This window comes from Bidens hawaiensis, unplaced genomic scaffold (genome assembly GCF_021521415.1).
Source record: "Bidens hawaiensis isolate Kalapana, Puna unplaced genomic scaffold, B.hawaiensis_p1.1 tig00007577_1, whole genome shotgun sequence".
NCBI classification, from domain to species: Eukaryota; Viridiplantae; Streptophyta; class Magnoliopsida; order Asterales; family Asteraceae; genus Bidens; species Bidens hawaiensis.
Window position 1 is genome coordinate 891,436 of NW_027491528.1, and position 27,193 is coordinate 918,628.

General features: G+C 33.5%; 1 long non-coding RNA gene and 1 pseudogene across 2 annotated transcripts; one reads left to right on the top strand and one right to left on the bottom strand.

The window, feature by feature from the left end:
• Nucleotides 1–2,333: 2,333 nt before the first annotated feature.
• On the bottom strand, nucleotides 2,334–5,731 carry LOC143635557 (serine/threonine-protein kinase 54-like; annotated as a pseudogene). The gene is made up of 13 exons (XR_013154078.1): nucleotides 5,327–5,731; nucleotides 4,842–5,181; nucleotides 4,308–4,587; nucleotides 3,980–4,020; nucleotides 3,797–3,865; nucleotides 3,591–3,699; nucleotides 3,391–3,469; nucleotides 3,219–3,317; nucleotides 3,057–3,125; nucleotides 2,882–2,931; nucleotides 2,674–2,755; nucleotides 2,499–2,593; nucleotides 2,334–2,415 (listed from the first exon to the last, which is right to left on the bottom strand). The product of XR_013154078.1 is annotated as a serine/threonine-protein kinase 54-like (transcript).
• A 13,956-nt stretch (nucleotides 5,732–19,687) lies between these two features.
• LOC143635570 (uncharacterized) lies at nucleotides 19,688–21,452 on the top strand. Its single transcript, XR_013154084.1, has 4 exons — nucleotides 19,688–20,038; nucleotides 20,144–20,358; nucleotides 20,428–20,510; nucleotides 20,971–21,452. It is a non-coding gene; the product is annotated as an uncharacterized LOC143635570 (long non-coding RNA).
• The last annotated feature ends 5,741 nt before the right edge of the window (nucleotides 21,453–27,193 follow it).

The window sequence follows — 27,193 nt, forward strand, 5'->3', positions numbered from 1 at the left end:
CCTAACCCAATTGATGAAACCACAAATTTTCATGACCTATGGTACTCCTTTAATGTTCATGCTCTCAGCCACATACCTACCATGAACTGTTCCACCTTTTCTTCATCCCTTCTTCTGATGTGTAGAATCTCATTAGGATTCTTCATAGCCTTTCTTTGCTGGCTAAAGTTTCTCACGAATTTCCCCACTCAGCTATTCATAACTATCTATGCTTCCTGGTTCAAGACTGTCAAACCAAACCCGTGCTCCCCCTGTTAGGGTTTAGGGGAACATTCAGCACCAGGCCAACATGGACCACCCGCTGATCATTCCTGCTCCTCGGAAGGCGTGGAGATGGTCCTCCGGGTCCTGAGTTCCATCATACTTGTCTACGGTGGAGGGATAATGAAGCTTAGGAGGTAGGGTGTCTTCCTTTATCCGCCGAGTGAATTTAGACACGTCCGACGTGTCAGACGGGCGGTACGGGGTGTCTAGTGTATCAGGCGCGGATCTTTTCTTCTCTTTCCCTTTGACGGAGGAAAGGAGAGTGACCAGGGATTCCAAAAGAACATTAGGATCCTTACTCTGAATGCTTCTGGGTTCCTCCCCTTCCTCCGGTACCGGTGTGTCGAACGATAAACGTGTCTTGACCGCCTTGAGTTTCTCCTTCTTCTCTTGCTCTTCTAGGCATGCTTTGAGCGCATCTTTGTGAGCTCGTTCGAATTCGGGGGTTATCTCCCATTTTTCCCATGTCATCTTTCCCTTTTCAGCTCTTAGTCTTTGGTTTTCTTCCTCCGTCTCATCTTCGACCACTACCAGCCCTTCAATTTCTGGCCGGTTTCTCGGAGAAGGACCTGTTTTGGGTAGATCTGTTACTTCCTCTTCTTCCGTCATTATTGGCGCACTTTTATCATCGGAGATGGATTTGAATGTCGACGGCGTACCGTCTGGATTCAGGCTGGTCATGTCGTCTAAAACTATGGATGAGACTCCTATCTACAAAGGTCCCACGGATGGCGCCAATGTTGAGACCTCGAATGAATTATTTTGAGATTGAAGGGGTGTGTGTGTGTGTGTGGATGTGCGAGGTTTCCTTGGTTGATTTTAGTATGAGATGGCCAGAGATGTGAAAGTAGAGTTCTTGTTATTCATTTTGTGCATGCCCTATTACAATGAGAATGTATACATATATAGGGTCCCAGAGGAATCTTTCCTCGGACCGTTACTCCTAGGGTTTAACCTATTGTCCATTGGTTTTTCCTCTCCCTTCTGACTTTGGCAGAGAGCTGGCTATTGTCCACTGGACATTTCCTTCACTCAAGGAGTACGTAAGCCTCAGTTCTGTCCAGCGTCCAGACTAATAGGGACAGGTCGGTCGTTGACCTAGTCTCTTGTCTGAGTGTGCACTGGATACCATTGGGCTGGGCTTCACTTCTTGGGCTTTGTCTGGGCCTAATCTGATGTAGTCTCTTCACCAGCCATGTCTTAAGGCCGGCCATGAATGACAGGCCCGCAATTATCATCACATAAAAGTGATTGACTTGGGTACATAATACTTGTACATGATCGTAAACTTTTAAAAGTATAATCTCATAAACATGTAAATAAAAAATTATATAAACGATTTTCGATAAACATAAGTAATTTTTTTTGAAACACTTTTAAACAATTTTCGTATCAGAAACTTAATAATGAATTTAAAATAAGGATCTAGTTGTCCGAATACCAAATGACAATACCAAAAGAAAAAGGTTTAGACTATCCGCACTTTAATAGTGAATCAAAATAAAGGAATTAAGTCCTAAATGCTAAAGATGTCATGAAAAACATGCAATATTGATGTATTTAAATCTTCACTGATGTCGACCATGGGACTCAAAACATTCAAACCCTCAACCTCATAGGGAGGAATGCCATCTTACACATGACCATGATACCACTTGGCTAGAAGCCTTTTATAATATTATACCCTCAACCTACAATATTGTCATCGTTTGTTGTTTCGTACCGTCAGTGATGAGCGTTTAAGAGTCGCTAGGCTTTTTATACCTTAAACAAGACTGAATAAAGAAAGGAAGAGAATTTGTGTTCAAATCATATTAACAACTTAAACAACTAGTTTAAATGCTAGTTAAGTTGTTTAGTCCATTTACAGAACAACCCCTTTAAGGATTACAATCTTGACACTATTAACTATTCTATAATTTCAATGTAATATATATTTCAATGTACATGTAACAAATAATTAACTCTGTTTGAATGAACTTATATTTCCTAGATCAATGGTTAAAATGAACAAAAAAAAAATCATACATTTTTATGAACCTTTTTGCAGGTGTTGTCTCTTCAGGCACCTAAAATTGAATCGTAAACTTCTTCTGCAAATCTTTAAGCTTAGCTAGTATTTCTTGGAACATTGGGCGGGATTGTGGTTCCCTGGCGAAGAAAGTAACAAGTTAGAGAATCCACACTTGGCCTAATGATATGGATACTAGAATTGGTGAAGTACAAAGATCAACCTTGACAAACAACTTTCAATAAGTGAAGCCCATTGAGGATCAACATCATTTGGAATCTCTAACTGTTGATTCATAAATCCTACAGCTCCAATAACCTGTAAGTTTAAACAAAATCTCTGATATCAATAACACCATTACACTTTAAATAATGTGAAAGTTTAACGTTGTTTCGAACCTGCATGGAGTTGAGATTTTCCCATGGGACCTTTCTAGTGGTAATTTCCCACAGTACCACACCATAACTGTATACATCAGACCTACACATTTCCAACACGAGTTTAACTTGAATCCGTATATTATTTAAAACATGAGTTCCAGTTATCCAAATATTAATTCAAAAATCCATATTATGACGATATGAAAAGAACAAGATACGGCCTTACTTTTCATCCACTTGCTCATTACGAAGAACTTCTGGCGCCATCCAGTGAGGCTGGAAAAAGATTAATGAATGAAAACACGGTTTGATGGTGCTCACTTTAGTAACTAAGTTATTTTTGAAATCATAATTATCACAAGTCTTGTTTGTAACTGTAATGCTAAAGAACATTGCAGTACCGTTCCTGTCCCGATAGTTGTTGCCAAGTAGGTTTCATGTTTCATACGGGCGAGACCAAAGTCAGCAACCTATTAAAGATTTAAAGGTACACATTAAATCATCTTTATTCATATAGCCCTGAGAAAGATTTTTTTTTTTTTTTTTATTCAAAATGAACGCACCTTCAGTGTAAAATTCTTGTCAACAAGAAGATTTGAAGACTTGAGATTACGGTGAATGATAGGTGGCTGGCAACGGTGAAGATAATTCATGCCCCGTGCCTATACAAATAAATAAGAACTTAGCTACTATGTTAATTTATCAAACTGATTTAACTACTAAAATGATACTCACAATATCTATAGCCATATGAACACGACGTGTCCAATCTAATTTTGTTGTGCTGCTCTGAAGTAAATTCAACAAACTTCCACTGCAAAATGAAAAAGTAATAGTCGTATCGATTTCAGTCCACAAAAGTTTGCAACTTATCGTTATTTAACATATCCAAGACATTAGGTAATAGTCGAACATATAGGGGTTAGAGAACCAACCGGGGAAGAAACTCGGTGACAATGCATAGATGCTGAGGTGAAACTACAGCCCCCATGAATAGCAAAATATTTGGATATCTAACTATCTAAGCCGTTTCATCAGACATACCTTCAATTGATAACAACAATATAAGTAAGTTTATGACATTCAAGCAATTAAATTTGGAAAGTCAATTCTTTGACTTTCAGCATAAAGAAAAAATAACCTCTTTTTTAAAGGATAGTATGACATCATCAGGGTACTCTTGCTTGTTAAATATCTTAACTGCAACATCCTATATAACATAAAAATGCCCATAGCTTTGGTGTTTTTTTTTCTAAACAATCAGCAGCTTCAATACTGATAAAATAAATATACCGATCTAAAAACAAAACGACAGAAAACATACCGATCCATACAACAATGCACGATATACTGTCCCACGTGAACCTGCGAAAACAATTAAAATATTAAACATTAAAACACCAAAAAGTAAGATAAATGATTTGACTATAACGTTTGCCTGATATAAATACTTGAAAAGCACTTCAATACTGATAAAATAAATAAACCTTGCAGATTGCAGAAACTTGCAAAAATTAAATAAATAAATCTTTTAGCTTAAAGACATCCCAAATATAGAAATTTTCTCCATTCAATGTATTTCTTAAAAAAACTAATAGAAGCTCTATGTTAGAAGTCTGAAAATTAAAAAAATCAAATTTGAGTTTTTATACCTTGTCCCATTTGTTCCTGGATAATCAAGTCATCCCACGAGATCGCAAAATCGAAGCTATTACTGCGCATGTCGGTTTTATCCATGGAATCACTGTTGATGCTCCAAGAGCTACTAGAATATGACCATGATGACCCTGGAGTTTCTTTAGTTTCACCAGGACTTTCATACACTTGACTTTCTACTTTCAAAGAACTTGTTTGTTCTTGTAACCAAGGCCACCCAAATCGAGTCGGTCTTATATCCGAAGCTGTCTTCATTTTCATCTTAACCTTGGAAGCCTGTAATTAATTTGGTGTTTTCAACATTAATCAATGTAATAATTAATTTGTCTAAGGTCTAAAGATAGGATATATATGATGTTTAAGATTGTTTATCTCAAAATATATTTAATATCCGCTTTGGCTTATAATATCAAAGCATAATATGTTTAAAACAGTTTAAAGAAATAATTTGACTACCAGTATAACAAGTGCAAATGGTCTTATAAAGTACTGCTAACCACCAATTATAGATACGAATATCATTTACTAACCAAACTTGATATCTTTGAGACGATTGCAGTTTGTAGCGGTTGAGGAAACAGTTGATCGTGGGCGCGATTCTGAAACTGTCGACCATCAGCACATACACATGTAACACCAAAAGTTGTTCCGTTCTCATCACGACACGGTGCAAGAGTAGTAATAACATTAAACGTTTCGCAATATTTGTTCCTAACAGGAAACTGGCCTGACCATGTCTCCCCTTGTACGGCCCGTTGCATAACAATATCAGCGAATTCTGAATATCTAGGTTCTATAATGATTTCAGGAGCGGTTTTCCCTAACGCTTCTTCAACTGTATAACCAAAAAGATTTTCTGCCATTTGGTTCCTGCACGTGCAGATTCAAATCGATCTTCAAGCATTAATTAAGGGACATTGACCCATTAATTAAGTGTCCATAATTTATGGATGAAAGAAAGAAAGAAGTAGTAATGAAAGATGAAAATAATTAATTAATTAGTATGCTGACCAACCAGTAGATTATACGACGGTTGAGATCAAAGACATGCACTGACTGTCCCACTGACTGCAGTATATTCACATATTCACTTTCTGTTAGAATATTGCCTCTCCGGCGTGAATTATTATTATTATTATTATTATTATTATTATTATTATTATTATTCTGGTTTTGTATATCTTGTTTAAGGTTGGCATGATCTTGTTCTAGCTTCTGGATCTTCCTTAACAACTCCTCTGCTGTTGCTGTCATCTTCCAACCTTATACTTTGCTTCTTCTCCATGTTACACAAGTACTCTTATGTAAAACCCATAACCAAATAATATCTTACCAAAAATAGCCAAAAGTAATTAAATAATATATTATTTACAAAAAGTTAACCCATTTTTCTCACCCAATTCTCATTCTTGCTGTCTAAGAATAAGAAAAAAGACAAGCAACTTGCTAGCCTGTAGTTTTTTGAATTATAATAAAATTTAGTAGCTAGATGCATGGGTAAATGGCAAACATCGTGTGCAATGACATATCCATCCATTGGATAATTATTTAATAATTGTATTTAATGTTTTGTTTCATCGTTTTTTGTGTGGCTCGTCATCACAAAAAAGAAATGACGCCAAGGCACGACACTTCTTTAGATTAGAAGCATTACCATATATAGTAGTAGTAAACTACCAAAAGAAATTTGTGTGGAGAGAGGGAAACAAGGTAGTATCAATTCGATTCGACTAATTACGATATTATTACTATTAATATGAATAACAACCATAAACCTAAAAAAGTAATGTACGTATTGATTATTCGTTGGGATATAAAAAGTAACGTTTTGATTTAATACGTATCTATACATACTATTAAATCAAGGAGCAATTTTCACATGTCACCATTTTAGGGTGTCCACATAGGATGCCACATCATTGTCATGTCACCCATTACCTTTCTTAAGCATTCCAACTCATCCACTAACTTATATTTAAACCATAATATTTCTTAATTTTTTTTTACCATATTCAACATTTTCTCTCTTTCACCTATTAATATATTCCGGCGAATATCATTCAACATTTGTATCAATTTTCCGGTAAGTTTGTATTTATAATAAACTTCCTACTGTTTATCTACTTTTTCCGGCAACCTTTTTTTTCCGGTTATTATTTCTGCTAACCTCTTTATGTTTATTCTCATTGTTAACTGATTTTAATATAAAATCAGTTTAGGTTGTAAATCATAAACGGCCATGAAGGTGATATGTGAATGTTTTACGTTTTTCCAGTAAGTATTTTCGGCAAGATTTTCCGTTAAATTTTTTCCGGCTATGTTTTATACCTATAACAATGGTTGTTTTACATTATTTCAGGTTATTTACCCATTTAATTTTCTGAGAATTTCATTTTAGTTTGTTAATCAAAATCTTATATTCCATTGTTACGTTTTTCCGGTAAGTTTTTTCGGTAACATTTTCCGTATATCAATATTAATATTCTTTTTTATTATTTCAGGTAACATTTTCTGGTGAGTGTCACAACTTATACAATCTTTTTTCCGGTAACATCTTTAAATTTCGTTTTTCCGTTAACACCTTTAAAATTTTCCTATTATTAGTTATAATTAAAATAATCCATAATATCAATATTAATATTCTTTTTTATTATTTCGGGTAATTGCCGACTCATATAATTTAATTTCACGGAATGATTATGAGTTTATAGTATGTATACATTTTAATTTTAATGTTGATGTATATTTTATTTTGTTATTTTGTTAATATTCATGTATATTCATTTTATTGTATTTATAAAAAATAAAATACCATTGTATATCGGAGATCCGAGATAAGTTTGATCTATATTTTTTTTCCGGCGTGTCGTAATCTATTCGATATGAATCATCTCATTAATACCATTTATTTTGTTTGACTTTCCTTATTGTTTTAAATAACTTCATTAACATAAATATTGTAATTTAATTATCCCATTAAAACATTTTATATTTTTTGACTTTACTTAATTTATAAACAAACCGATTTGAAAGTTAATTTGAATTATTTCAAATTGATTATTTAATAGTCAACGTGAATATTAATTAATTATTTTTATAATAACATTAAATTAATTAAAATGTTTTATTGTTAGTTCAAATATTATATGAATTATCTCATTAATACCATTTATTTAGTTTGACTTTCCTTATTGTTTTAAATAACTTCATTAACATAAATATTGTAATTTAATTATCCTATTAAAACATTTTATATACTTTGTCTTGCCTTAATTTATAAACAAACCGATTTTAAAGTATATTTGAATTATTTCAAATTAATTATTTTATAGTCAACGTGAATATTAATTAATTATTTTTATAATAACAATAAATTAATTAAAATGTTATATTTTTAGTTTAAATATTAAAGTTTAAACGTTAATATTAAAGAATAATTAAATAAGGAAATATGTAAATCATTATACGAATTAAGGTAATTCGTTTGAATATTAAATTTAAATACATTAAATTAATTACTTCTTGGTAATTAAGGTAATCCATATATTTTTGGTATATAACCATACTTCTTGGTTGATGGCCGGTTAATTTGTATATGTTTTAGTTCATTTTTATTTAGTATTAACTGTTTATTTTAGAACTATCGATACTTCATACGTGTGTTATTGAATTTCAGGTCACAGGCGTTAAAGTACTCATTTTGGACCTGTTATGACACGGAATGAAGACCCGGGATGTCCAGCACGCGAAACAAGAAGTTTAATGATTTTTGCTGGTGAGGAGACCCATCGCGATACGCGATGGGCTCCCTTGAAGACCCATAGCGTATCGCTATGGGGTGTTAATTATCTTTGACTTTTTGGTCCATCGCGATACGCAATTGACCGTTGAAGACCCCATCGCGTATCGCGATGGGGGGTGCATACGGGATTTTTGGTTTATATCGTATTTTACATCTTTGAAAACCCTAACTCCGTTTTTACGAACCAAAGGCGATTTTCAGCAGTCCTATAGGCGATTTCCACTATCCTAGCTCATGTCAGGACCTCCCGCATGATCCCTATCATCCGTATCGAAGATTTGATGATGTCTAGGCTCGGCTAATCTCCTAGAATCGCACCCGGGATGTATAGTTTGTAACCATTTACAGTTTTTCTCATGTGATTAAGAATACTTATGTTTTGTTATTGATGATTGATATATGATTATTGATATTTAGTATTTCCGTGTGTTCGGTCGGTTTAGGTTTACGTTGGTCTGAACGATCTGTTACCAGTTGCTAGATAATTAGTCATATAACTGTTTGGTTAGATTGAATACGATAAAACGTACAATTACCCTTAACTGAGTCACACTGGCAAGGACTGTTTGATAAACAGTGCCGTGTGTAAAGTAATTGTTGACGTCTAAGGTTTTGTCTGGTTGATCAGTTTTCAGTTAATCGTTGATAATCAATCTGTTAGGTTGCATGAGATACTGTTTGGTTGCTTACTTGAATTCCCGGATGTGATTTGCTTTGTTAATTGTTTACAACTCGCTTGTTCGTTCGTTGCTTAGTTCTATAAACTCACTTTAATTGCTTGTGTGATCAGCACTAAAAATCAGTGACTTCATAATTAGAAATCTGTTACACGAATTCATTGACCACATACTCCTTGTGATACGATACCCTACTTGCTCTAACTATTTAGAATAATTAGGTTTTTGATTGACTCAAACGACGGTCATCAAAATGGCGCCGTTGCCGGGGAGTTAGTGCGCTTAGTGTTTTCGTGTTATTTGATTTCTTTGTTTATTTTAGTTTAGTTTAGTAATTTTTAATTTTATTTTTGGGTTTTATTTTAATTTTCCATTTTACGCGGGGTTTGTTGTTTGTGTAGGTAACAAGTTTTTACACACCCGCCAATCGGACAAACAGTCACCGCTTATGGGTCAAAACAAAACCCATCCCGAAACCCGAGCAAACAACTGTCACTATGAGCAAGTATGGTGATTTTTGCTATTGTGAAGGCCCGTATCACTATCGGGATTGTCCAGTAGTTGCACAAAATCGGCAATAGCGTTGCCATGGGTGAAGATATATGACAACAGGCTATGAAGATAAAGAGATTTTGTCATATTATTCATACTCTTAACAACACACATCACCAAATTATGATGAAGATTATCAATCAGACATGGATGACCATTATGATCAAGAGCCGTATTATTCCAACTGCGAACCGGAGATGCCCTATTCCTCAAGTTCCCAAGACACGGTGGAATCCAACTTGACAAATTGATAAATATTATGGTTGAGCATAATAAGGAATCAGAACAACAAAGGAAATCTCTCGAGGCTAAGTGGACCAATCAAATTAATGAAGAGATTATACACACTGAACCAGACTGGGATGAGGATGATTATGAATATTCTCATGAAGAAGATGATTATGAATATTCTCATGAAGAAGATGAGTATGAATATCCTCAGTCGTTTGATGAAGAGCAACAAAATATTCTGCATTCTAAGCTCGATTCCATCATGAACGTGTTGATGGAACAAAAGAAACAGATGATGGAAGAAGAAAAGGAATATGAGCTTAGACATGAAAGAATTTTGGCCTCGCTCAATCCGAATATTGAGGACAAAACTGAAATCAAATGAGACCAAGAGGAGTTGGCTAGTGGTACTATGTCTGATGGTGTGAAGAGAATGAGTTTGTTGATCTTCCAAAGCAAGAAAGTGAAACTGTGTTTCAAGTTGAAGATACAACTCATTCAGAGTATGAAGAGCTCAAGGTAGCCATTGTGAATCCTATTCCTTCTCTAGTATTTATTATCCAAACAACAAGTGTGGGGATGAAGGCTTGGTAAACAATGAAAAGAAAGTAAGCATGCAAGATATTGGGCAAATAATTAAGAAGCGGCCTAACAATAATCATTCAAGTAGCATGGCAATCACTGTAAAGCGGTTACGGACTTGGCATGTAAGCTACCGAGTGCATATTGGAAACTCGATGGGTAAGTGTGCACTTCGACCACCGTGAGGAATTCAGATATTGTCGAGCTGTAGACATCAATTCAGCGCTAACCGGGAGGCAACCCGGGGTTTGTAAGTATCTTTCCAATTTGTTTTTTTTGAGTTATTATCTGCTGTATTTTGATTTATTGTATATTGTGTTGTATTTGGAACTTTGTGGGTGTAGTTCACTATAAACCCTCACGAGACCCCACTCGTCCTCATGGGCTACCAGGGGGTTTACAGGGCTTGTTGCATACGCTAAATGCAATTGTGATTCCTACAAAAGTGAGTTAGGTCTTTTAACGTTTTTAACTAATTTAACATAATTTATTATGAAACTAATTAATTTGGCTCGGTAATTGTTTTAATAAAATCAAAAATTATTCATTTTCGAAACTCTTAAAAGACCTATGTTTTACACTTGTGAGAAGCTTGCTTCTACACATCTCGAGATTTTGCAGGTTCGATTGTCAGTTTGGTAATTGGATAAGACGAGAGTACACGAGTGTTTTAGAGAGTTCACGAGCCGACTGGTCCTTCTCCAGTAACGTTGATATTAGGTGATTTCGGTTTCATAATTTCATTTTGTTTATTATTTTTAATCGTTAAAAGTGTAATTGTATATTTGTTAGTAGAACCGCCACACATGAGCCCCAAAATTTTAAAATTGCTTAATAATCAAAAACTAAATTTCAACCCCGTCCCTTAAATGTTTATTAATCATTATATCTATTTTAACATTGAGGACAATGTAAACCTCAAGTGTGGGTATGGGGGAAATTTGAAAAATTTTAGCCCGATAGTACCTCGAAGAGTGTTCAGAAACCAAAGTTGTTAACTGTTAATTATTGCTATTAATGCCAAATCATAGGTTTCTGGTCATGGTTGGTTTTTCAGCGGCTCATTAGTCTTGCTCACAAATGTTTTTATTACGAGAAATTGAAAATGGGGTCGTTTAGACGGGGATAACGAGTCATGGGGACAGGTACACATGTTTATGTCGTCAACCCTATTCCTCCGGTACGTGTGTGAGTTGACCCAAATATATATAATACACATATAATATATAGTACACACACACACGTCATTTGAGTGCTTTCACTGATATTCATGGATTACGGGATCGTAGTTGGCAAAATGCAAAAGTGATAGAGACAATTAGGTTAAGCCTCGTCTGGATGAGCGAGAGTGTGGGTACTGGGGGGTTGGGCCTCATACATTATACATATGAGCGTGGGTAATGTGAGGGGCGGGGGGGTGGGTTCCTTAGAAAACATTTCTTGGACTTATTTTTCGTTTGTTTAACCCCGACATTATGTTACGAGACGATCCTGCTTACTAGGTTTATTTGTAATTGTAATTGTTTTTGTTTTTGTATTTGTATTTGTTCCATTGTTAAGCATCACGTTATTATGCTTAAAAAAATTGAGAAAAAGATAAAAAGATGTCTGTTTATATTCAGTTATATATTCTGTAGTTTGTTGATGTTCGTTTATGTCAAAAAAAAAATTGTGAAATCAGTATGTTGATAGTTTGTTTATTTAGATGTATATAATCAGTCATTTAGTGGTACATTAGTTTCGTTTTTTTAGATGTTTTGTAATAAGCCGGGTCGGATCGTTTGAGCTACTTAAATATTTCCCTTCCATACCCTTACACCTGGCCCCGTTACAACCCTTTTAAAGGTCTCTTGATTTGCATTTGTGCCAAAGCAGCTTGATGGATTAATATATACTTATGAGTGATATTGAGAGCTAAGTGATACTGGCACATCTTTTGCTAGTCCATATATTAAACCGAGAGGAGAGATGTTATATTACGAGTGGTATGAGCATGTGTGCCTTAACCGGAAACAAAGTACACCTGTCTGGGCGGCTCTATTGTTTTTATTATAGCATTTAACCGTATTTATGAGATGTCAATCTAAAAACAGTGTCAGTCTGGGAAACTGGTATGACCTTAAACCTTACTAGTATTAATGGCGATAATCTACATACCTATGATGGAGGTCGATGTTTGCTTTAGAGTTTTGCTTGAGGGCAAGCAAAAGATAATTGTGGGGATGTGATGGCCGGTTAATTTGTATATGTTTTAGTTCGTTTTTTATTTAGTTTTAACTGTTTATTTTAGAACTATCGATACTTTATACGTGTGTTATTGGATTTCAGGTCACAGGCGTTAAAGTACTCATTTTGGATCTGTTGTGACATGGAATGAATACCCGGGATGTCCAGCACGCGAAACAAGAAGTTTAATGATTTTTGCTAGTGAGGAGACCCATCGCGATACGCGATGGGCTCCCTTGAAGACCCATAGCGTATCGCTATGGGGTGTTAATTATCTTTGACTTTCTGGTCCGTCGCGATACGCGATGGACCATTGAAGACCCCATCGCGTATCGCGATGGGGGTGCAGACGGGATTTTTGGTTTATATCGTATTTTACATCTTTGAAAACCCTAACTCTGTTTTTACGAACCAAAGGAGATTTCCAGCAGTCCTATAGGCGATTTCCACTATCCTAGCTCGTGTCAAGACCTCCCGCATGATCCCTATCATCCGTATCGAAGATTTGATGATGTCTAGGCTCGGCTAATCTCCTAGAATCGCACCCGGGATGTATAGTTTGTAACCATTTACAGTTTTTCTCATGTGATTAAGAATACTTATGTTTTGTTATTGATGATTGATATATGATTATTGATATTTAGTATTTCTGTATGTTCGGTCGGTTTAGGTTTACGTTGGTCTGAACGATCTGTTATAATTAGTCATATAACTGTTTGGTTAGATTGAATACGATAAAACGTACAATTACCCTTAACTGAGTCACACTGGCAAAGACTGTTTGATAACCAGTGTCGTGTGTAAAGTAATTGTTGACGTCTAAGGTTTTGTCTGGTTGATCATTTTTCAGTTAATCGTTGATAATCAATCTGTTAGGTTGCATGAGATACTGTTTGGTTGCTTACTTGAATTCCCGGGTGTGATTTGCTTTGTTAATTGTTTACAACTTGCTTGTTCGTTCGTTGCTTAGTTCTATAAACTCACTTTAATTGCTTGTGTGATCAGCACTAAAAATCAGTGACTTCATAATTAGAAATCTGTTACACGAATTCATTGACCACATACTCCTTGTGATACGATACCCTACTTGCTCTAACTATTTAGAATAATTAGGTTTTTGATTGACTCAAACGACGATCATCATTGGTACAAATTACTAATTACAAATTAATTACTTTATAGTCAAAGTGAATATTAATTAATTATTTTTATAATAACAATAAATTTTTTGGTATATAACTATACTTCGTGGTACAAATTACCAAATACAAGTTGATTACTTTATACTTAACGTTAATATTAATTAATTATTTTTATTATAACAACAAATTTTTTGGTATATAATCATACTTCGTGGGACAAATTATAAATTACAAATTTTTTGTTACAAATGTTATATCGTTACTTCAAATATTAATTTTAAAACATTATTATTAAAGTAAATAAGTAAATTTAGATAAGTCGTTTGAAAATAAGTAAATATGTAAATAATTAGTTGAATTATGGTAAGTTTTTTGAAAATATTAAATTTAATTCGAAAAATGAGTATCCATATATTTTTGGTATATGTTGACTAAAATAATTTAAAAACTATTATTCTTATATTTATTTTTGGTATAAGTTAATTTGAAATCTTTTATCATAAATTTAGATAATAATAAATATATCAAAAATTACTTAAAAAATATTAATATTAATATTAACGAAAGGTTTCACTTATCGAGTCCCATTAACACATTTTATATACTTTGACTTTCCATAATTTATAAACAAACCGATTTTAAAGTTAATTTGAATTATTTGAAATTAATTACTTGATAGTCAACGTGAATATCTTAATTTGGTATTCGAAAATTTAAAATTAAACGAGATTGAAGAGTGTTAATTTGGTATTTGAAAATTTTCCTATTTTCAAATTAAACTTAATTTGAATGTTTTTTGACCATCAAGTAAATAAGTTAATTTTGTATAGTTTGGTAAAAGTTAATTTGAAAATAAGTATCCATATTTTACATAATAGGAAACTATATGATTTGTATTTATATTACAATTTTACAATTACAATATATTATAATTTACGGATTTATTTATATTATAGTTTACATAAATGAGTTATACAATGTTTGAGGCCCGTGTATTACACGGGTAATTCATCAAAATTTTGTACTTTAATCATTATTGTTATACATGGGCCTCAAACAGGTTAACAATTACCCGTGTAATACATTTTGTTAAATATATGATCATTTTGTTAACTATATTTTACTTAATGATTAAAACAATAAATCCCTTAATATGTATTTATTCCTAAATGAGAATAATAAAAACTATTTATTTAAACCATTTTAAAATTCAGAAACCGAATTTTAATAGGTTAACAACTTGAGTATTTTTATTAATATGACTTGACTTTAATTTTGGTAAATGTGTACGTTATTATAATTTTAATAATAATAATTAACAATAATTTAATTTCAAATAATGCATTTACCGTTTAATTAATATTCATGATGTAATACCTTATAATTCATCTAAAATTATCCGTTCTTATAAATATAACATTTACAATTCATTTAAATTCAGAATAAATATGTATATTTTACGTTTTCTTTAATTCCCGCTCATGTATTACACGGGTCACTCTTTAATTCAAAAGTGGATTTTTTTAAGTTGAAAATTTACTAACTATATATATAATTTTTTTTTCAGTCTGACATTTGTTAGAAATAATTCAAATTTGCTGTAACCAAGCAAGTCTAAGAGACTTACAATACACAGTTGATCATTTATTTCAAATTTCATAGATAGTCATCAACCATTTCAAATTACATTATCTCTAAATGGATAAAAAAATATAGCTACAAAGGAAAAAGATTAAATGGGTACATATTGAAAGAAACATAAAGCTAAAGAGGACAATATATTAAAACAATATAAGATTATTATTATATGTATTCAATGATTATTTAACACAATTTATCTACAAAATAGTTATAAAGAATTGAATGAGAAACCTTTTTTATATTTCATGAATGATATATATTAGGAATCAACTATATGTCAACTACACTTGAATGAAACTTAATATGTTATTGAATATTGATTAAGACTTCATTTTAAAGATCAATTAATTATTGTATTATGAAAAACTAAATTTAGTTTTTTGATTGTCATAACAATTTGTTTTGTAACATAATTTTATAATATACTTATAAAAAGAAATGTCTTAAATATTATTCATCTTTTAACACATTTTAACATTGATGTGTAATAAATGTTTTAAATTGATATGTAAATAAACACGGGTACTATTTTTGAGTAATAAACATTACGGTTATTGGTGTGTAATAAATGTCTTACAGAGAGTTCATCTTTTGAATCAACATTGAGATAGTAGTTTTGTTGAATCGACATTGTAAAATTGTTTTATTGATTTGGAGACTAATTTCTTTTTTTTGCTTATTATTGTACTAATGGTATTAGCTATAAAATAATTTAACTTTTATTATCTTTGTTATTCTTTGTATGTTTTTATATATGATTCAATAATTTAACTAATTATCATTTGTTTACAAGTACAACATTTATATTTAATTAAATTTATATGATGTTACATATATATTATGATTTTAAATATGTTCAACCGTGTGTAACACGGGTACTAATCTAGTATATTAATATGTTACGTTAATTATATTTTTTAACGTTTTAGATCTTTCAATTGAGTTGTGAAGGCTTTTAGATTTTTATCAAACAAACATAAACGGACACGAACATATTGATTTTTTTAAACGAACAAACATGAAGACATATATTTGTCTCAGGAAAAGGGGGAGCTGATTTAGGTAACGATGACGGTTGATTCATGAGAGGGGAGATTGATGATGGTGGGTGGTATGTAATCGAAAGTTAATCGGTGATGGAGAGGATATACCGACAACGGAGAATATGTAGAAAGAGAAATTAAATTGGGATTGAATCAAATACAAATAAAATTAACGTGCTAAACGTGAGAATCAAGTAGAGTAATTTTATATACAAGTAGAGTAATTATAATTGAGTAATTACATAATTACTGTATGATGTGATTACATAATTACTCTACTTGTATATATAATTACTCTACTTGATTCTCATGTTTATCACGTTACTTTATTTGTACGTTAACTTTTCCCAATTAAATTAGGGTTTGATGGTGAAAGAGTTTCACAAATAAATGAGATGTTATAAACTCGTTTAATGGCTATCCGGTTTGGTGAGAACCATAACCAGGGAAAATTATTGTTTGATGATTAAGGGGGGTTATTTCACAAGTAACATGTTAAACCCGTTTAAAGGCTATCTGGATTTGATGAGACCCATGATCCGTGAAAATTATTTCATAGGGTTTTACAAATAAATGAAATGTTATAACACATTTTAAGGATTATACGGGTTTGGTGAGACTCATTCCCGTGAATTTGAGAAAAACTCATGAGAAGCCTCAAGTGACAAATTAAGCAATTTGTTGGCTTGAGAGAGGGTGGAGAGCAACTTGAAAATGACACATAAGATTTTTTGATACGCAATTGTATATATAGATATATATATATATATAAAGATAATATCATGTATTTACTAGTATTGTACCTGATCTTTATAGGTTATTTGTAACCCTCTACCTGATCTTTATAGGTTATTTGTAACCCTCTACCTATATATTGGAGGATGGTTATAACTGAATATCATGAAAACTTAAGGAACAGTTATTATTTGTAATCTCTTTTAGTGATATGATCATGTGTTTTACATCGCTCGAAAACTATAAAAGGAATAAGGTTTCGATAGTAATGATACCGGTACAAATGTTGTTTAGTCCGTAATAGTGTTGTATCAGCACTACTATAGCTCACAGTACAAAAAAAACAACTTTATCATGATACAACTTTATTTTCATCGAAATTTTTTACTTTTGATAAAAATAAGAACACTTATATGATATATCCAAAACTTTATAAAACATTACATAATATTATTAGGAAGATGGATAAAATGTTCGTCGTACAAAGGCTTTAGTCAGAGTGATGATGATTTGCCAGTGCACAGACTGGCACAATAGAAGGACATAGTTTCACACTTTCTCCTTCATCTGGACCTTATCCTGCGCCCTACAACCTCATACGCCCCTCGTTCCGTCATAATGACCACTCCCGACCATCACCTCGAAGAAATATTCACTCACAAGCGGCTTCACCAATCCAAAATCAAGAAATATTCACTCAAAAGCGGCTACTCACTCACCAGGCTTAGATTCTACTAATTCTTAGCTGGGTTTTGCATGTGATTATATTTATGTATTTTTGTCTATATGCATTTCACAATGCTTAATGTATTTGCAATATACTATGTTACCCTTGCGTTCTTTGTTATGTTATTGGTACATGTATGAGTGGATGTTGTTTGTTTCTGGAGCTAAGGGTCACTCTGAAAGCATCCTCTCTATTCTCATAGATGAATGTAAGGTTTTCCTACATCTTACTTTTCCAGACCCTACCAATAACTTTTTTCTATTAATGAGATTTGATGGGTACAGTTGTTGTTGTTGAATAATAGAAAAGGCAAAATACGCCAATTAATAAAAATAAAAAAACGTGAGAAATGTTTGATAGCGTATATGTTTGTGCTTCGATTATATATCTATATATTACATTATAATACATATAGTAGGCTTTTCATCTCCCATATTCTCTCTCATGAGACGCCTTAAAATTAAATGCCTTACTCATGCCTCCGACGACTCTCTACAAATGTTCACTTTCCGGTCGCTTTTAATACATCACTCTGGCGCTTTCAATACAATCATTCAATTCATCGTTACAATCAATCAATACATCATCAATAGACGGTTAAATAGGGCCTTTTAAACACACCGTTCACAATTTACTCTCCGATCATCGGCATGTTCGCTACTAGACCTTCAATTGGGAGGTGTGATATGGTAATTTTGTAAGACGCCTTTTTATTAATATCATCATATGGTTAATTGAATAATTAAATTGTAATTTCATCTTCAATTTGTTTTCATAATCGAATTGTCGATTCTTTGTTTGTCTAAAAATCCACATAATCCCCCTGTCTCCGTTTGTAAGTTAGTTGTTCTCTTAGTTGTTTGAATTTTTAATTAGGGTTTAATTTTTGGAAATTGAATCATGTGTTTGGGGGAGTCTAGGATCTATGTTTGCCAATTTTTGTTGTATGAAGATTTAGATTACGTGTTTACTTTAATTGGTTTGATTTCAGTTCTCTGTGTCAATGGGATCTTGTATGATTAGTTTTTTAGTTACTTTGAACTTGGGTATGATTGTATGAGCATGTTGCCATGTTTCAACTCTATAAGACCATGCCGCTCAAATGCAGCAATGCTTGATAAAATCGAGGTTACATTATTTATATAATATTTTACGGACTTTGTTTGTTGTTAATCTCTCTTGTTCTTGAAAATTTTATAATTTGTATTTGTCTCTCTCTCAGTTCAACCTTATGCACAAGCTTCTAAATTTGGGGACCTTCATCTTGGTTATCTGCTTCTTTTACAAATGAATGACCAGTGACAAATTTCCACCAATCCCAAATAACGGCTGCAACAAAGGATCTTTGTATAATTTTTCCGTCGACAATGAGATTGCCGGCGACAGTTTGCTGAAAAATGGCGGAGGTGCTTAATTTTTAGCATCAAATGGTTATATATGTTTGTTTAAACTCACTGCTAAAACACACAACCATATTAGTGCAGCCTTTAAGAAAATATTATCTTGATGATCATGGCAAGCTTGGTGCCATGGATGTCTCTCTACTGTTGAAGAACTAGGACGATTCGGTTCCCGATATCGGGAAGAACTTGGGCTCGATGCCAGGATATATTAGTTTGGCATTGCCTGTTATATTTGTTTCTTGAAGCTCTATAAAGCAAGTGATCAAGGCTTACTCGTTGTAGTTGGGTTTGAATGATCATGATGGTGTTTAGGGATGACTTCGGCTTATTAAGAGGAAGAAGGCAAGGTGGAAGCACCGACACATAAACAAGATGATCAGCAGCCACACCATGCTAAAGCTCAGTTTTCAAATGTCTCTTATGGCGTTGATTTTCTACTTAAGTGCACTATTCTATGCATAATCATTGTTTTTTTCCTGAAAGGTAAATTTTATTAAAACATCCCCACCAACGAAGGCAAAACAATTACTACTAGAATGGCTTTATAGTATGTGTTTACAAGGTTGTTGGATCTTTTATGTATGCCTCTATCTTATCGTCGTTGGATATTTGATTTCCCTGTCCAGATCATAGTTTTATAAAATTAAATTAAATTAAGAATAGACAAAATCATACACTAACTATTACATCTGATTGTTTATTGGTACTTCAAGTTGCAATAGTTACAAAAGGTTAAACTAGATTTGCTTTTATTTAATTTATAGTTATAAAACTTTTTATTGCAACATGACACTTGGTTCAAACATGTTGGTAACTAGGAGTGTACACCCCTTGCTTCCTTGAACCCGTATCAAGGAAACTGGACCACTAAAGTCTGTCTCACGTTTAAAGCGACCATGCGCCATTACAAGAATGCATGAGGCGAAGGCTGTGTTTTTTATGTTAAACTATGTGATGAAGATGTGAGTTTTCATTCTCATAATAGTCATTATATTATTGTTAAAAAAAGAAAAGAAAATTAAGATGGTTATATTTCCTGGGAACCCAAATTTAAGCAACTGTGCAGGGTAGTTTTTTGATGGAGCAAAGTTTACTACATTCAAAAGATTTATCGAAACTGGCTAAGACGGAATTCAAGACCATAGATAATGATTATGAGATGACTTTGAATGATTATTCTCAAGTGGAAGAAGCAGTAAATGAACAAGCTTTCATTTCTAAAACCAATTTTAACTTTATCCCATTGGATCAATTAGGCCCTTATGTACAACGCAAGGAACTTACTGGTATGATGCTTTTTGTATACCGTATTGATGACGTCTTCCACTTTTAATTTGACCTTCTTTTACTTTTAGTCAAGTGTAGACATTATTGGTGTCTTGGAAAATGTTTCACCAACAAAGAACATCAAAAGGAAGGTTGACAACGAGAATTAAAGGTGGGAATTATTGGTCTATCTGGGCTAATTAAAGCAACGAGCCAAGTCGCTTGTGAGTTACTTGAGATCGGCTTGCTTTTCGAGCCAAGCTTAAACGAGCTCTTGCCTATGAATAAGCTTGTTTAATAAATGAAAACAAGATTCATTTATAGAGCTCGAGTAGGCTCGTGAGCCTAAACGAACCCAATATTTATATAAATTTAATTTAATGTTTTAAAATATATATTTACATGATAATAATTGTTATTATACATAAATTATGTTAATAATAACTAAATGATAAACGAGCGAAATCCGAGTTTTTGTAAGTTGAAGAAGCTTGTGCTAAAATCGAGCCTAAAACTAAGCTTGTTAAATAAACGATCCCGAGATTCACTTATTAAGCTCGAGTGCGCTCGTGAGGCTAAAAAAAAAATGAAACGTTGTTTTTGTCTCGTAAGTTGCCATGTATGTAAAACAGGTCCCACCAAATTCAACGGTCATGGATCTGCTAGCTGTAGCGGGTCAGGGAAACTCAAGGTGGACCCATATCAATTCCATGTAAAAGAAGAACTAAGGCTGAGGTTGAACCATGAGCCTGTGACCGACCTGAGTTACAAGCTGAAAATGGGAGATGTGCTAAGTTAGCAGAGCCTGAAGTTTGGTGTTAACTTAACATCAAGGATATCAGACCTAACATTAAAAGAGTATAAGGAAGAGATTCGACGCATATATGACCGTGGTGTGTCTGCTGCAACTACAACCACGTATCAGTGTGGTTGTTGGTGGAGAAGATAACTTCCGTTTGCAGGTTACAAGTTCTGTAAGTGTGGACTCTAGATTAAAATGGTTTAATTGTTTCTTTGTAAATATGAACATGAAACTAATCTTTATTAATGCTTACTATTAGCAGGAACAAAAAATATGTAATGAGCATATTACCAAATTGCAGATTTTTAATTGTTTTAGGAAATTGTTGAATTTTTGTTTTCTCAGTTTATAATTGATGAATGCCTTTGTTCTTATCTTTGGAATGTAATCTTTGGTTTTTTTTGCTCTAGACCATAGATTTAGTTAGTTGGAACTGGTACTTCAACTTCCAATACTTAGAAAAGGCCAAATTGTATCCGCTTGAAAATGTAATGCTCACTACTGAATATCGGCGTCTTAATTGTTTTAGGAAGAAGTTGAACGGTTTTTGACTTTAAGAGGTCAAAGATGACCAATTTTATAAATGTTGGATGTGACTTTTAAAAGTCAAGGATGAACGCGATTTTTTAATTTTATAAGGTAAAAGGCCAGGGGCATGAACGTAAAGTATGGAAATGGTCTTTATTATCTTCAAAATATTGATGTAAACAATTTTCTTATACACCGTTACTAAAACATTGGGATTCGTTCTCGCTAAAATTAACAATTTCCATCGACCCATGTTCTTTGGTTTTATACAGCTACATAATAATAATAATAATAATAATAATAATAATAATAATAATAAAGGATGTTGATAAAACTGAAATTTTGATTTATGTAGTACTTAAAGTAGCGAATCGTTTTCCATACGACCAGCCGCAGCGAAGCGCGAGCTCATGTTCATGTTCGCTCATGTAACTCAAACGACGAACAAACAATCGAAGATGAAAAACTCAATGAACAAGAGTTTCTTTCGTATCACATTGTTAAGAAGATGAATTAAATAATTCTCTTTTTGGATAATATTTTTGTCTATAATTTCAATTCTTGGTATCTAAACTATACGAAATCCAAATTCTACTATCGCAAATATCGGTAACAGAACGAGCCGCTACTAATTGAATCACAATTGTGTTCCCGCCGCAACGCGCGGGCACTCTTACTAGTATATATATATATATATATATATATATATATATATATATATATATATATATATGGGAGGGTTATCCTAAAAATAAGTAGTTTCCTAGGAAGACTAAAAATAAATCATAGCCATTAGATTATGTTAATCAATGATTGAGATTCAAAATTACAAATAACCGACAAAGTTTCCTAGAATTGTTCTTTCACCATCATTTGTAGTGTCAAATGTCAAAATTTTGTTGGTTCTTACCATTACTAGAAAACTCCTTATTCTTATTTGAACCCTTATATATATATATATATGGAAGGTTTATGCGAGACGATAAGTTACAACAAGAAGCAAGGGAAATCAATCTGGACCAACCCATTTAGCTTTCAATCTTAATTATTGATGTTCTGTGTGCGGTGCGTTTAAAATATATTGTGGATTGGGGATTTAGCTTTGCACAAGATCGTGTTTTAAATTTATAAAATTGATTTATACTAAAAGTAAACACACAAAAAAGAGGCAAGTGTATCTATCGTATATGTAGAATAGTATTGGTAAGAACCAAGTATCGATCAGTGGACACAAATGTTTCCAATAGTGAATCTTCGTTTTAATGTAATCGGAAAGTTTCAATCATTTTGGGTTGATTTTTGAACTTTTTATAAAATATAAATACTTATATATAATATATAGATGACAGGAAGAGAAATTCTAAACGAGTAGTTCAATTATATGAAGGTTACCATCTAAGATCAAGAATCCACTCCATTCTTCCTTGATGATTATTAAATAAACATGTGATAAACTTGTCCTAATAATATATGATAGAATAGTCCCTCATTTCTAAGTGAACATATTATATGACATAAAAGAAAGTAGCATGCATATTTTCAAGTCCATCCTATGCTTAATATCATGCTACCACGAGAATGTCAATTTAAGTAGACAAGCGGTTTGATAAAATAGAACAATTAGGATTGACTTCGATTTCTCAAATACCAACCCTAACAACTTCGAGTGGTTGTAGTTAACTCACACAACCTCCCCTTGGTTGATTAGATTTGGCTATAGTTACACATTCCATTAACATATGATTTCTTTAACTAGCATGATAACCTAAGCAATCGTGTTAACAATGTTATTTTAGAATTATCAAAACTAGATAAATAGATCATAACATATATCTCATCATTTCTAGGTACAACATAAGGATCCATTTTTTATCTTAAATAAGTTATCAAAGTATTCTTTTTACCATTTCTAGTTTCCAAGAATATGAGTGATCATGAATGACTTTTAGTCATCAACCTTGATGTGTTGAGTTAAAGTGATAAAATATTTCTTCATCAATGGATAATTGAAAAATAACCATGTACTTTACCAAACTAAACCACATGTTTCACATAATCATCAAGTAAAATAAAGCTTCTTCATAGATTTTAGATGCTAAACGGAGTTTAGCTCAAAATGAACACTGTTATGAACATTAGAAGAGATGATGATAACAAATGCATGATTAAATTAGAACAATCTAACCAAATGTGGATGACCCTCCCTTCTTAATAAGGATGATGGATAATGATGACGTTGATGATGGTGGATGATAATGGTAACCTCCAAGCCTTCAAACTCTTCACAAGATCTTCAATATGAGTGTAATGTGAGTGTTTCTATAAGAGAAACTCGTATCGAGATTTTCTTCAAGCACCCTTAATTAATGCAACATTCTCCTCTATTTATAGGCAATATGAGGAAGTATGCACGACCTCGTGTCTCTAGAGGCACGATCCTGTGTCCAGGTGTCCAGTTGCATTAAATGATGTCAGATAGTACATGATGACTCACCACGGGGGCGTGCTTCCTTTGGCACGACCCCGTGCTTTTTAGTGACATGTGCTAATTCTTTTTATCTTATCTGAAAGGTGACCACGGCCCCATGGTGGCTTAAGCACGGCCCCGTGCTTCTTTATCCAGTGTTTGTCTTTTCTTGTAGATTTTTGTCTTTTCTTGTGTTCAGAAGCATGGGGGCATGGTTCTTGAAGCACGGGGGCGTGGTTGAGGTTTTTCTTGGTTTTTCTTTCGTTTTTCTTTGTCTTTTCACTTTTTTCTTCGTTTAAGGCTTGGGTTTACCTGAAATTATATTTTAATGTGATAAGTAGCCTTCTGAGCTATATTATTTGATAGAAGTTGCAGTTTTTAGAGATTATTTGATGCTAAAAAGATGTATAATTTTATGTACATCAATTATTATGAAAATGGTATTAAAGTAACATAAAATATTTGTTTCCCATAGTAATATATAATGAGTAAAGTGTCAAAATCATCCATGATGTTTGGTCAATTATGCTACTAATTTCATCCAAAAGTCTTTTTTTGCAACTGGACCATCAAGGTTTGCCACTTCTTGCCAATTACGTCTTAATCGTTAGTATTGTTTAGTTTCATGGCTAAGTCAAGGGTGAAGCTGAATTTCACTAAAGTATGAAGCGCATTTTAGCCTTTATCATATTTATCTTCTTCATATTCCAACCCTAATTTTCACTTTATCAACTTCTCACCACTACCGAACAATCTTAGGTGCAATTTGTTTACATTCAATGGTAAAAAGTGATGTGGGCCCAAGTATTGAAGACCGGGCTATTATGTTTTTGGAGGCCCAAGATCGCACTACAAAAGGTGGCCCACAAAAACGAGCATAACGTGGCCCACAAATCTCTGTTTCAGGCCCATTACCAGTCAAATCGAAGCTTGAGACGAGGAGCACGTTATGGAAAACCACTTGGCCCCTGTTCGAAGCCCAAAAACGCCTTCTAAATAAATTTATGGGCCTTTTTTTGTTTTTTCAGCATTTTTTTTATGTTTTTGTTTTTGGGTTTGTGTTTGGCCCATGGCCCATTTTAGGCCCATTTCGTATTAGAACCTTTATTTATATGTTGGTTGTGTAATTTGGAGAGACAGAATTTAATTTTAATGATAATCATTTTTTTCTTCACTTTCCCTGACCTGTGGGTGAGATTTGGGGGTTTTTGGAAGTTCATCACGGGTATTCTTTGAATCAACGTGAATAGATCTTCATTATCGTATTACCGTTGCATAAAAAAGTCAAAAGTCTGTGGACCACATATTCTGACATCTGTAGAAGAAGAGGTGAACTAAATCTCTTCCAAAGCATAAACATATACAATTTTCCAATGCACAAATCAATTTTTCTAGGCACAAATCAAACTCAAAACACAAAATAATCTCAATATAATCGGTTACGTTACATGCAGGTAGAGAAGAGGCGGTAGAGGAGAAGGAGGCGGTGGCTATGGGGGGTGGAGGAGAGGGGGCGGCGACGGTGAGGGTGAAGGAGAGAGGGTTGGTAGTGGGGCTGGGGTTCGAGGTTAGGTTGGAGGAGAGGAATGATATGTTATTTTGTTTGAAGACTGAAGTAGGGTTTGGAAGTCTGAATAAGAGGTTATAAGTAATTAGTCCATGTCCTCTAGGATAAGAGGGTGCGAAAACTTTTTTTTAACGAAATGCCTTACAAAAAAACAAACACATTGTATACCACAACGTCTGCTTGTGGTCTACGCAGCGCAGACAAAAGAGGTGGAGAAGAGATTTTAGAGAATAACAAGCACCACCTTAGCCATCGGCCCACCACCACCACACCACACCACCATCCGTCCTATAGAAAAAACCATCGCCACCACTTCAGCCAACGGAAACTATCTCCCCCATGAAGTCTCCACAGGCCATACCACTAACTTCGGTCACCATCATTACCTCAATATCCACCATATTAAAACTAAAGTATACAACCAATTCGAGTAAAAGCAAACCAAACCCACATCCCCCCACCCCCACCACCGTGTCTAAACGTCTTAGGGTTTCAACTTGGAGTTGATTGGCGATGGTATAACCTAACTCAACAATTCTAAAGGTACGTGACGTGAGGTCGAAGACTCACTCCAAAATAAACCGATTACAACTATTATATAGCGATAAGCGGGTATCGAACATAGGGAGTTTGTGAAAATTGTGTTACCAAGTAATTTTGTTATTTATCTAAGTTAAACTAAGTGCAAAAAGTAAATTCAAAGATTTGGTTGTTTGGTTTTGATCAACAAAAAGAACTAAAGCAATAAACGAGTTTTAAACAATACGAGAAACAATGCTCTCCCCCGATTTCAGGTTTTCAATATTGATAAAGTTAACGTTTACTTTTGGGATAAACTACATAAACATAGTTCGTGAAATGCGATTGAATGTGATAAAAGAGGACTAAGTACTTGGATTATAAAAACGCAAGGTTGTCACTCAATAATCAATTTTATATAGTTAACCCTAATTCTCTTTTAATAAATCTCGATTGCCTATGGCACCAAGAACTGATAATCAAGAACACGGATTTACACTATACTAACAATTACTAATCAAACTCATAATCACCATAGCAATCTAATCATAGGATCAAAAGACTTTCCCACAAATAACATAAACGAATAACAAGTAATCAATTGAAAACCTTACAATTCGGGAGAGAACATAAAGAGTACTAGCTACACATCGTTTGATTAATCATCACACCAATTAAGATAATCATACGAATCATAAACCCAAACGATTGATTATAATCACCAAAGTATTGTTCTTTTTCTCAAAAATTCGTCCCTAGGTTGTTTTTGAATGAAGGATCATGAAAAGATAGCCCAAAAACGAGTAATAAACCAAAAGAAATCGGCAGTTACGACCCGAAACGTGGCCCACGGTCTACACCGTGGGTCACGGTGATCTTCTTGCAATACTGGACCGTGGCCCACGGTGGTGGGCTTCACGGTGGGACAGAGGCCACGATACGGTGGCCTCTGTCCATTTACTCCTTTTTGGA